The following is a 12,340-nucleotide window of genomic DNA, read 5'->3' as shown; positions in this document are numbered from 1 at the left end:
TGCCTGTCAGACCCCGCACAATGCACGTCCTTCACATATGTGGCACCATTTAAAAGGGTCACAAAGAGGCTTTCTAGCTGTACACGTTTTATTGCCAAGAATCATTATTACATCCAAGAAATAATCCACCAAACACAAATGCCCTTGCATTGTTGTGTTATGTAAACTGTTTTCAAGTATTGACATACATATTTAAACCTGGTCACTGAACTGACACGCATCTATTTGAACCCATTCACCGCCACTGACGGCTGTTGAATTCCAATAGCCATGCTAACATGGAGGACTGGCATCATGCACGCACACACACGCACGGTATGCCTGCGTAGCACAGAGCTGAAAACCAAAGTTTCGAACACCGTCAGCCAACCAAGCCGATCCGCGTCGACTCGTACTATTTGCGCTTATCGCTGCAATGTTGTTGTCCGTCACAATGTTTGCGTCTCCCAATCGGGTTATGTAAGCTAAGCACAACATAGCCAGCGTTAGCAGCTGTCGTTGACGATTCGGTGAGTTCCGAGTATAATAATCCATCAAATCGAGCTCAGTTCACGTATGTACGCGTGGGATTATCGCGAGACAATTTATCCCGGGGCAATGCTGCTTCAGTAGGAAAAGACAGCGAACAATCCCAATTCCGAAATGGGACGTCTTCTAGCCGGCTAGCTGCTAACTCAAACCAATGCTAATCGGGTCTTTCCAGCCGTCGCACAGGCGTAGCTAATTGCAGATACGTTATTGGAGAGTGCACGTTTGGGTGACTTACTTTGGTCTATTCGTTCGTGTTTCTACATAAACGAAGCGAAGGCAGGTCTCCTTTTTTTTTTTTTGCAGCAAGCGTGGACAATGGAAACCACAGAAGTGACGTCGCAATAGCAGCTGGATAGAGTTGCCATAGGGACCGACACAGCGGAGTTCTCATTCACACATTCGGTAAGGAAACACCAAGATCAAAGTATTCAGACCCCTTACTTTTTTTTTTTTTTTTTTTTTTACTCTTTGCTATATTGCAGCCATTTGCTAAAATGATTGACATTTATTTTTTTCCTCATGAATGTACACAGCAAACTATTTTGACAGGAAAAAAATAGAATTGTAATTGTTGACATTTATTAAAAAAGAAAAACTGCAATATCACACAGCCATAAGTATTCAGAACCTTTGCTCGGGATTGAGTAGAAGCACCCTTTTGAGCTAATAAAATGATTCAAATGATGTGATGGGGGGGGGGGGGGGGAAAGAACAGTGTCTTCCTTTTTGTGGTAAAAGCACTTTGACATTTTTATCTTTTTAGTTTATTTAGATTTTTCAACTTAGTAGCTAATTGTGTGAAGCTAGGTTTTGCTGTTGAATACCGATTCATACACATTTTCGATTGGTAAGGGATTGAGATGGTGCCGAATATTTTTCAGCACCTCACATGTTCTACTTGTTCATAGCATCCATCCATCCATCCATTTTCTGAGCCGCTTCTCCTCACTAGGGTCGCGGGCATGTTTGAGCAGATCCCAGACCTCTGCAGGTACACCCCGAACCGGTCGCCAGCCAATCGCAGGGCACATAGAAACAAACAACCATTCGCACTCACATTCGCACCCACGGGCAATCCAGAGTCCTCGATTCAGGCATGTTTTTGGGATGTGGGAGGAAACCGGAGTACCCGGAGAAAAGCCACGCAGGCACAGGGAGAACATGCAAACTCCACACAGGCGAGGCCGGGATTCGAACCCCTGTCCTCAGATCGGTGAGGCAGATGTGCTAACCAGTCGTCCACCATGCCGCTTGTTCATAGTACTTCTTAATTTTTTTATACATTGTCTATTTCTGATTTCTCTCATAATGCCCGGGGGTTGAGGCAGAATGTCAAACGTAAAGCTTTATTTTGATTTGCAAAACAACAACAAACTAATGTTTCTTTTTTTTTTTTTTCAGGAGACACTGAGTTAAGAACGATGCACAATGGGGCAACAATATCTGGTTATCACATGGCTTCGAAAAGGCAGCAGGTACTGCTGACTTCTTCGATGGCGACATTTTACATTCTTAAGGTGACCCGAAAGGCATTACTTTCTTTGAATCATCAACACTAACAACACTGTTGTCCTGCTAGTTAATGTATATGATAGTAATGGGAGGAGATTTAAATATCGCTATAGATGGTCGTCTCGACAGATGGCCTCCACGAACCGATGATTATACAGCTACCGATTTGATACGATTCATGCACAAATTTAACTTAACAGATATATGGAGGGGGGGGGGGGGAAACAAATGGGAATTCATATACGTGGAGCAATAAAGCGCATACTAGTTTGTCAGGCATAGATTTTTGGTTGGTGTATAATTGTTTCGATGGCAATGCTATCAGAATCAGAATCCTCTTTATTTGCCAAGTGTGTCCAAAAAAAAACACACAAGGAATTTGTCTCGGGTAGTTGGAGCCGCTCTAGTATGACAACAGACCGTCGATTGACAGAGAACACTTTTGGAGACAGAAAGACATTGACGAGAAAAAAAACAAAACAAAACAAACAGTTTTAAACAACAACAAACAGCAGTAAAGGGTTGCCGGTACATTTTTATTTATATTTTTGGACAATTGTGAAAAAAAGATGCAGAGTCCTCTAGCACTATTAATGTCAATATCCTCACGACTCCATTGCTGGATCAAATTGTTTCATAATAACAATCCAAATAATTGTTGAATATATTTCTTTTTTTAGATCTCTTACAGAAAGTCAATCAATTGACCTTGATTTCAAAGATTTGTGTGACAAACCGATAGTACTACAGGAAATTATATTTGCTATCGAACACCTTGAGCTTAATAAGTACTGATGGAATTACATCAGAAATGCTGAAGGCATTTTCTAAGCAGCCTGCAGCCTTCCTCATCCATCTTTTTTTTGTTTTTGGAATCTATAAATAATGAATGTCTTCCTCTTACCTTAACCCAAGGCCTCATCACTTGAATTCCCAAACCAAACAAAGATGTACTTCTTATCCAGTTTGCTTACTAAATAATGATTACAAAATATTTGCATTGATTTTTGCTCAAAGAATAAACATGTCTCTCGATTTCCCAATTCATGAGACTCGATTCATCTTTATGAGAAACAGACGCTGTTCCAATAATATCAGATTAGTACTGGATTTACTCGATTACTCAGATTTGTGCCCTGATGAAAGCGCCATTCTTTTTGTAGATTTTGACACAATAGAACATACATTTATTTATCATGCCTCGGAAAAATTGGGTTTTGGGCCATACTTTCGTAGTGCTATCAAAACAATGTACACTAACAGAAACCGTTCGATCAAGTTGCATTCTGGTACTTCTCCTCGATCCTTCCTTAAACGCAGAGCCCGGCAGGGATGTCCAATAACTCCTTCTCCTTTTTTTTTTTTTTTACTTTGTACTCAATTATGCACTGATGATATGAAGCTGAGTCCACTTAAATGTATCGCAATTGCAAACAATGAAGTTATCGTCAGTCAGCTGGTTGATGATACGGCGTTATTTTTCAAAGATCTCACTCTGATACCTCTGTCTATTGATCTGGTTAATACCTTCTCTACTGCCTCTGGTCTTTGCTTAAATATAAAGAAATGTGAACTTCTGTCTCGAAAACATTGCGACATCCCTTCTATTTGTAATATACCTGTAAAAGACTCTATTACGGCACGGTGGAGCACATCTGCCTCACAGTTCTGAGGACAGGGGTTCGAATCCCGGCCTCGCCTGTGTGGAGTTTGCATGTTCTCCCCGTGCCTGCGTGGGTTTTCTCCGGGCACTCCGGTTTCCTCCCACATCCCCAAAAATATGCGTGGTAGGTTGATTGAAGACTCTGAATTGCCCATAGGTGTGACTGTGAGTGCGAATGGTTGTTTGTTTCGTGTGCCCTGCGATTGGCCGGCGACCGGTTCAGGGCCTACCCCGCCTCCCGCCCGAAGATAGCTGGGATAGGCTCCAGCACGCCGGCGACACTTGTGAGGAGAAGCGGCTCAGAAAATGAATGGATGGATGGAGGCTCCAGCAGCCCGCGACCCAGTGACGATAAGCGGGAAAGTAAATGGATGGATGGAAGACTCTATTACTTACCTCGGTATTACTATCACCAAAAATGGAAAGGCCAGGTGCAACTCAAATTTGGATATAATTATCGATAAAACACGAACAAAAATGTAACCAGTGGTTGCAGCGTGACTTATCACTTAGAGGAAGAATTCTGCTGACTAAAGCCGAGGGACTATCCCGCCTGACATATGCTGCTTTGTCTCTTGACGTAAACAAAAAGATTTCAAACGATCTAGACAAAATGCTTTTTCATTTTATTTGGAAGAACAAAATTCACTACGTAAAAAAATCTGGAATAATGAACTCGTATGATAATGGCGGCCTTAACTTCTTGGACTTCAATACTTAAAATAATACATTCCACATAAATTGGATAAAGGAATTCCTGAAGAACCCACTCTCAATTTGGAATTTTATCCCAAATTTGATTTTTTCCAAGTTCGGAGGCCTAAATTTCCTCGAATTTTGGAATTAGAATATTCAAAAACTCCCCACAAAACTATCCAACTTTCATAAACAGATGCTTCTCTCATGGTCATTGATTTATAAACATAATTTCTCTTCGCATAAATACTACTTATGGAATAAGGAACACATTTTACAATCCTTATTTTACCCTCACTGGTTTTCTAATAACATTCTTTTGGTGAGTCAATTATTATCAAATGGCTCTCTTTTAACAAACCAGCAATTTATTTTGAAATATGGAACTATTTCTCTTAGTGAATTTAATATTGTCATAAATGCGATCTCTACTGGCGTCATTATGCTTTTGAAAAGTTTGGAAAGTCAGAACTTGAGCATAGAAATATTATCTCTTGATCCAACCAAAAGTGAAAATGGTGTGATTGGTTAATCTTTAAAACGCAACAATAATCTCGGGAGTTGGTTGACATGATGATTAGGAGAAAGGTGTGTGTGTGTGTGTGTCCAGGAAAGCAGGTGGAAAGGCAGTAAGGCTCGAAGTTTAGGGGCAGGGTTGAAATTATTTGACCATGGTGTAGATGGAAACAGAAATGGAGTCGGGTTAATTTTAAAAGAAGAGTTGGCTAAGAATGTCTTGGAGGTGAAAAGAGTATCAGATCGAGTGATGAGGCTGAAATTTGAAATTGAGGGTGTTATGTGTAATGTGATTAGTGGCTATGCCCCACAGGTAGGATGTGACCTCAGGGTGAAAGAGAAATTCTGGAAGGAACTCGACGAAGTAGTTCTGAGCATCCCAGACAGAGAGAGAGTCGTGATAGGTGCAGATTGTAATGGACATGTTGGTGAAGGACACAGGGGTGATGAAGAAGTGATGGGTAAGTACGGCATCCAGGAAAGGAACTTGGAGGGACAGATGGTGGTAGACTTTGCAACAAGGATGCAAATGGCTGTAGTGAACACTTTTTTCCAGAAGAGGCACGAACATAGGGTGACCTACAAGAGTGGAGGTAGAAGCACACAGGTGGATTACATCTTGTGCAGACGATGTAATCTGAAGGAGGTTACCAACTGTAAGGTAGTGGTAGGGGAGAGTGTGGCTAGACATCATAGGATAGTGGTGTGTAAGATGACTCTGGTGGTGGGGAGGATGATTACGAAGACAAAGGCAGAGAAGAGAACCATGTGGTGGAAGCTGAGACAGGACGAGTGTTGTGCGGCTTTTCGAGAAAAGGTGAGACAGGCTTTCTGTGGACAGGAAGAGCTTCCAGAAGACTGGACTACTACAGCCAAGGTGATCAGAGAGGCAGGCAGGAGAGTACTTGGTGTATCTTCTGGCAGGAAAGGAGAGAAGGAGACTTGGTGGTGGAACCTCACAGTACAGGAAATCATACAAGGAAAGAGGTTAGCTAAGAAGAAGTGGGACACTGAGAGAACCGAGGAGAGGTGAAAGCAATACATTGAGATGCGACACAGGGCAAAGGTAGAGGTGGCAAAGGCCAAACAAGAGGCATATGATGACACGTATGCCAGGTTGGACACTAAAGAAGGAGAAAAGGATCTATACAGGCTGGCCAGACAGAGGGATAGAGATGGGAAGGATATGCAGCAGGTTAGGGTGATTAAGGATAGAGATGGAAATATGTTGACTGGTGCCAGCAGTGTGCTAGCTAGATGGAAAGAATACTTCGAGGAGTTGATGAATGAGGAAAATGAGAGAGAAGGGAGAGTAGAAGAGGCAAGTGTGGTGGACCAGGAAGTAAGGGGGAAGTTAGAAAGGCATTAAAGAGGATGAAAAATGGAAAGGCAGTTGGTCCTGATGACATTCCTGTGGGGGTATGGAAGCATCTAGGAGAGGTGGCTGTGGAGTTTTCTAGCGCGTGAGAAGATGCCTGAGGAATGGAGGAAAAGTGTGCTGGTGCCCATTTTTAAGAACAAAGGTGATGTGCAGAGCTGTGGGAACTATAGAGGAATAAAGTTGATGAGCCACACAATGACGTTATGGGGAAGAGTAGTGGAGGCTAGACAGTATCCTCCCACATCCCAAGTGAGTATTTGCGAGCAACAGTATGGTTTCATGCCTAGAAAGAGTACCGCAGATGCATTATTTGCCTTGAGGATCTTGATGGAAAAGTCCAGAGAAGTATGTTAGAATAATACAGGACATGTACGAGGGCAGCAGAACATCGGTGAGGTGTGCTGTAGGTGTGACAGACGAATTTAAGGTGGAGGTGGGACTGCATCAGGGATCAGCCCTGAGCCCCTTCCTTTTTGCAATCGTGATGGATAGGCTGACAGATGAGGTTAGACTGGAATCCCCGTGGACCATGATGTTTGCAGATGACATTGTGATCTGCAGTGAAAGCAGGGAGCAGCTGGAGGAACAGTTAGAAAGATGGAGGCATGCACTGGAAAGAAGAGGAATGAAGATTAGCCGAAGTAAGACAGAATATATGTGCATGAATGAGAGGGGTGGTGGGGGAAGAGTGAGGCTACAGGGAGAAGATATAGCAAGGGTGGAGGACTTTAAATACTTGGGGTCAACCGTCCAGAGCAATGGTGAGTGTGGTCAGGAAGTGAAGAAACGGGTCCAAGCAGGTTGGAACGGGTGGAGGAAGGTGTCAGATGTGTTATGTGACAGAAGAGTCTCTGCTAGGATGAAGGGCAAAGTTTATAAAACAGTGGTGAGGCCAGCCATGATGTACGGATTAGAGACAGTGGCACTGAAGAGACAACAGGAATCAGAGCTGGAGGTGGTGGAAATGAAGATGTTGAGGTTCGTTCTCGGAGTGACCAGGTTGGATAAAATTAGAAATGAGTTCATCAGAAGCTCAGCCAAGGTTCGATGATTTGGAGACAAAGTTAGAGAGAGCAGACTTCAATGGTTTGGACACGTCCAGAGGAGAAATAGTGAGTCCATTGGTAGAAGGATGATGAGGATGGAGCTGCCAGGCAAGAGAGCTAGAGGAAGAGCAAAGAGAAGGTTGATGGACGTCGTGAGGGAAGACATGATGGCAGTTGGTGTTCGAGAGGAGGATGCAGGAGATAGGCTTCCATGGAAAAGGATGACGCGCTGTGGCGACCCCTAACGGGACAAGCCGAAAGGAAAAGAAGAAGAAGATTGGCTGCCGACCAGTTCAGGGTGTACCCCGCCTCTCACCTGAAGAAAGATGGGGTAGGCTCCATATATATATATATATCAATTTTACCAAAAGGAAGACGAGCCTTTATGTTCTTTTTGGTCAGCACTGGTTTTCACCTTGGAACTCTGCCATGGATTTTTTTCCAGACTCTTCCTTATTGTTGAGTCATTAACACTGACCTTAACTAAGGCACGGGAGACCTGCAGTTCTTCAGATGTTGTACTGGGTTCCTTTGTGACCTCCTGGACGAGTCATCGCTGAGGTCATTGCTGAGTTCACCACTGGTCCATGTTTCCTCCTTCTGTACAAAATGGCTCTCACCTGGGTTTGCTGAAGTCATTCGTATTATATTTACATTTCTTTGATGATCTTAAACATTAAAGTGGGGAAACTATGCAAAAAAAAAAAACCAAGACTTTGAGAAGGGCTCAAATACTTTTTCATGGCACTGATATCAAAAACAGTAAATAGGTGAGGTTTTTCAGCAAATAACAGCGGTTACGTTGCACCATAAAATCTGCAAAAAGGCGAACTTCAAATGTGTGGCCGTTCACTGGATAATAAAATTAAATATGGCCACAAGTTTTGGAAACTCGGTATGGTATAAAGTACAAATTAATGAACCTTTACACCCCAAGTAATATACTGTAGTTTCTGAGGCGTGCCTATCAAAATTATATTATCTTTTGAATAAAAGGCAAGTCTTCCGTGGGGTGCAAGTTAAATATTTCACTGTACAGGGGGTACTAAGTTTACACTGGAGTTCCATTACACATGTCCACATAATTACAGTAAATACTTGAATGTAAAACACAGCTAAGCCATAAATATAAAACTATCCAAAAATCATAATAATTAAAAAAAACTGAGTAACTGAGAGTGCCTTCAGTGCCGCATGACCATGTATTTGTACACTTGTGTACAAACTAGTTAACTGCGCGCCATTCGTAACCTCAAAACATTGTGTGTCGGAATCGTTGCGACCTGAGGACCGCTGCAACTTTTAATACCTGTCTGCGACCCACCCATAATGTATCCGTAACTCCATTTTGGGTTTGGGTTTTGCAGTGAAGAAACACTAGTATTGAGGGTTGATTTGTTGTTTAAATGCCCAAACTCGAAAATGACACAAAACTGTTACCTTATCTAAAATAAAATGTTACTTTAAAAACATACTAATGAAGCTAACGTCCACTACAAACTGTCAAAATGGTGGTTAAATATTTGCTACTGCAGAAAACATAAAACCAAACGTCAGTGGATATGTGAATATTGCAGTTCTATACAGTATATCAAGTCTTAAGTCTAGTATCAACCTTTTGATGGCAAGCTGTGCTGGCTAATTGAAAGTGATTTAATGATGCCCTTGGAGTCCCTTTATTGATTCAATGAAACTGGCTCAGAATATTCACTTCTGTTCCAGTCTCTCAAAAGTGACACATCATTAAGTATGATGATTGCACTTTTATGCAATCATAATAGTCATTCACTCTTCTAACAGCCTTTTCCTAACCAAGCACAAATTGCAGGGACAGCATGTATTCCTGGCAGGTACGACGTACAGTATTTGTATGAAACGCCTTCAGACGCAAATGTGAATGTCAAATTGTCCTCCGGCTATGCTCATATTCATTTTCTCCTGATTATGTCTTTGTCATGTCTGTGATTACTCACAGACACTCATTTCAGAGTACATCATAAACAATTTACACGCCATTAGTTTTGATAAAAATTTTTAAATATGTCTCCAGCATGGTGAGGGCTAGGGTTTTTTTACGTACTCCATCTAGAAGCCCCAGCAATACCATACATGGTGTGTTTTAGTGCATTGTGTGATTGTCATTGCTCAGTGAAAAACAATTCAAGTCAATTAAGAAAATGGGTTTATTTTTAATTGGTTTATTGAAACTGGCCTGGATGCGGGCAGATAGATAGATAGATAGATAGATAGATAGATAAATGTGGAACACAAAAGGCAGACGCTTACAAAGTAAATGAGCAATCAAACAATGCTTTATTGAACCAAGGGCGCACGTAATTAATATGAGTAACAAACCAACAGAGTAGAACAAAAAACAACAAAGACAAAAGGCTGACGTGACTAGATAAAAGACAATAAAGAGAGTTGGGCGAAACCATAGCAAAGACAATCGTACAAATAAAAACGTACAATCAATCAAACAATCAAACCTGAATTCTCTAATGTCCTTGTCCTGGCCTACAAAACCTTTGAGCGATCAGAAACTGAGTGCGGCTGACTCCCGGATAATATGCTAGCTTGCAACCGTGTCCCCACTGCAACACTTCTGGTCTAAGATCCTCAGGAACAAACAGTTTATGTTTAGGAGTCTCCACCGGCACTTGAATATATCTCGCAGCATCGGCCACCATCCTTTCTACCTGCCGCTGAATGCTCAACTCTGACCACAGGTCTCAGGAGTGGACTCATCAGAGAAAGGACTGAATATCCTGGAAAGTGCCTCTGGCTTGGTGATCAGGGAACCTGAAACGGGTCAGAAACAGGGCCCAACGTGCCTGTTGGTAATTCGGTCTCCGGGCAGACTGAATCTAGATGAGGTACTTGTGGTTGGTGAACACTTGAAAGGGATCTGCCGCGCTCTCTCGCGATGGGCAGCAACTCCCCATTGCCAACGACATAATTTCTTTCTGCAGGACTGAGGTGACGCAAGAAGAAAGCGCAGGGATGGAGCTTTTGGTCAACTGAAAACCACTGGGACAGAACCGCCCCGAGTCTTGAATCAGAAAAGTCGACCTCAACAACAAAAGGCAAATTGGGGTTAGGATGTGTAAGCACCGTTGAACTAGTAAATACTGTAACTTTTTCAGGATAGCAAATGCTGATTCAGCTTCTGGCATTCATTCAAATGGTGAAACATACTGTGGGCAAAAAAAAATGGCCTTATGTCGCAGAAACAACACTGTGATCCAAATTATGAGACATATAATGTTTTGTTCATTTTTGTACATTTAACAAAGCCACCAAGATGACAAGTTTTTTTTTCCAAAATTGCTCAAAATAGTATTACAACTGAATACTGTATGCACAACAGTTTAAAAAAAAAAAATAGGTTGCACAACCCCAATTCCAATGAAGTTGGGACATTGTGTTAAACATAAATAAAAACAGAATACAATGATTTGCAAATCCTGTTCAACCGATATTTAATTGAATACACTACAAAGACAAGATATTTCATGTTCAAACTGATCAACTTTATTGTTTTTAGCAAATAATCATTAACTTAGAATTTTATGGCTGCAACATGTTCCAAAAGAGCTGGGACAGGGTCATGTTTACCACTGTGTTACATCACCTTTTCTTTTACCAACATTCAATAAACCTTTGGGAACTGAGGACAATAATTGTTGAAGCTTTGTAGGTGGAATTATTTCCCATTCTTGCTTGATTTACAACTTCAGCTATTCAACAGTCCGGGGTCTCCGTATTTTACGCTTCATAATGCGCCACACATTTTCAATTGACTGCAGACAGGCCAGTCTAGTACCCGCACTCTTTTACTCTGAAGTCACGCTGTTGTAACACGTGCAGAATGTGGTTTGGCATTGTCTTGCTGAAATAAGCAGGGGCTTCCATGAAAAAGACGTTGCTTGGATGGCAGCATATGTTTCTCCTAAACCTGTATGTACCTTTCAGCATTAATGGTGCCTTCACAGATGTGTAAGTTACCCATGCCATTGGCACTAACACAGCCCCATACCATCACAGATGCTGGCTTTTGAACTTTGCGTCCATAGCAGTCCGGATGGTTCTCTTTGGACACGACGGCCACAATTTCCCAAAACAATTTGAAATGTGGACTCGTCGGACCACAGAACACTTGTCCACTTTGCATCAGTCCATCTTAGATGAACTCGGGCCCAGAGTTAAATATGAGTGTCACAGCAAAGTGTCTGAATACTTATGGCTCTGTGATATTTAAGCTCATCTTTTTCAATCAATCTGCAAAAAAATTCAACAATAAAAATTTTTTCTGTCAATATGTGTGTACATTAATGAGGAAAATAAATTACTTAAATGATTTTAGCAACTGGCTGCAATATAACAGAGTGCAAAAATGAAGGGGGTTTGAATACTCTCCGTCCCCACTGTATGACAAAAAGTGTGCAAATTCCAGCTTTAATACACCTTTTACTAATCTCTGAATCATACAAAACATTGCTAGTTTGATTTTCTTGAAATGTAATTTGCTTTTATAATTCTATTTTTCATCAGCAAAAAGATCATTCTTTTTCCCCATGAAAACTGTGACTTGCTTAAGTGATATTTCCTTACCTAGACTTCGCTGTAAAACAAATTTTTTAACTGCCACTTGCCATCCGCGCAGCTATGTCAACGCAGACTCGTCTGTCATGGAAGATCCGAGCCATCGCGTTGAGCTGCCGCTGAAGAGGAAAAAAACTGATTCTTCCACTTCAACTAAGGATTTACTTGATTCGACAGAGATACAGACGAGTGTCCTCCTCTCAATCAACAAGAAATTGTCAATTGGGCTTGATTTGCTTCGCCAGGAGATCGCCAAACTCAGAAAGAGCTTGGAAGTCACACAACAGGTCAAAGAGCTAAGTTTAGATAATACTGCGCTACGATCAAACATGATGTCAACGTCATTAGAACTACAAACTCTTAGACTGGAATATAAACTCATGAAAAAAA

At 41.6% G+C, this 12,340-nt stretch overlaps 1 long non-coding RNA gene across 4 annotated transcripts; it reads left to right on the top strand.

Annotated features, from left to right (window-relative positions):
* Positions 1–232: 232 nt before the first annotated feature.
* LOC133470638 (uncharacterized) lies at positions 233–11,983 on the top strand. 4 transcript variants are annotated; one of them, XR_009786037.1, is made up of 5 exons: positions 233–315; positions 835–933; positions 1,933–2,006; positions 10,075–10,221; positions 10,318–11,982. It is a non-coding gene; the product is annotated as an uncharacterized LOC133470638 (long non-coding RNA). The 4 variants fall into 4 exon arrangements; XR_009786036.1 differs by lacking the exon at positions 233–315 and adding an exon at positions 376–509 and having other exon boundaries at positions 10,318–11,981; XR_009786035.1 differs by lacking the exon at positions 233–315 and having other exon boundaries at positions 378–933; positions 1,933–2,048; positions 10,318–11,983.
* The last annotated feature ends 357 nt before the right edge of the window (positions 11,984–12,340 follow it).

Source organism: Phyllopteryx taeniolatus, chromosome 21, assembly GCF_024500385.1.
Source record: "Phyllopteryx taeniolatus isolate TA_2022b chromosome 21, UOR_Ptae_1.2, whole genome shotgun sequence".
Taxonomy (NCBI): Eukaryota; Metazoa; Chordata; class Actinopteri; order Syngnathiformes; family Syngnathidae; genus Phyllopteryx; species Phyllopteryx taeniolatus.
This window is presented reverse-complemented; position numbering and strand designations above follow the sequence as displayed.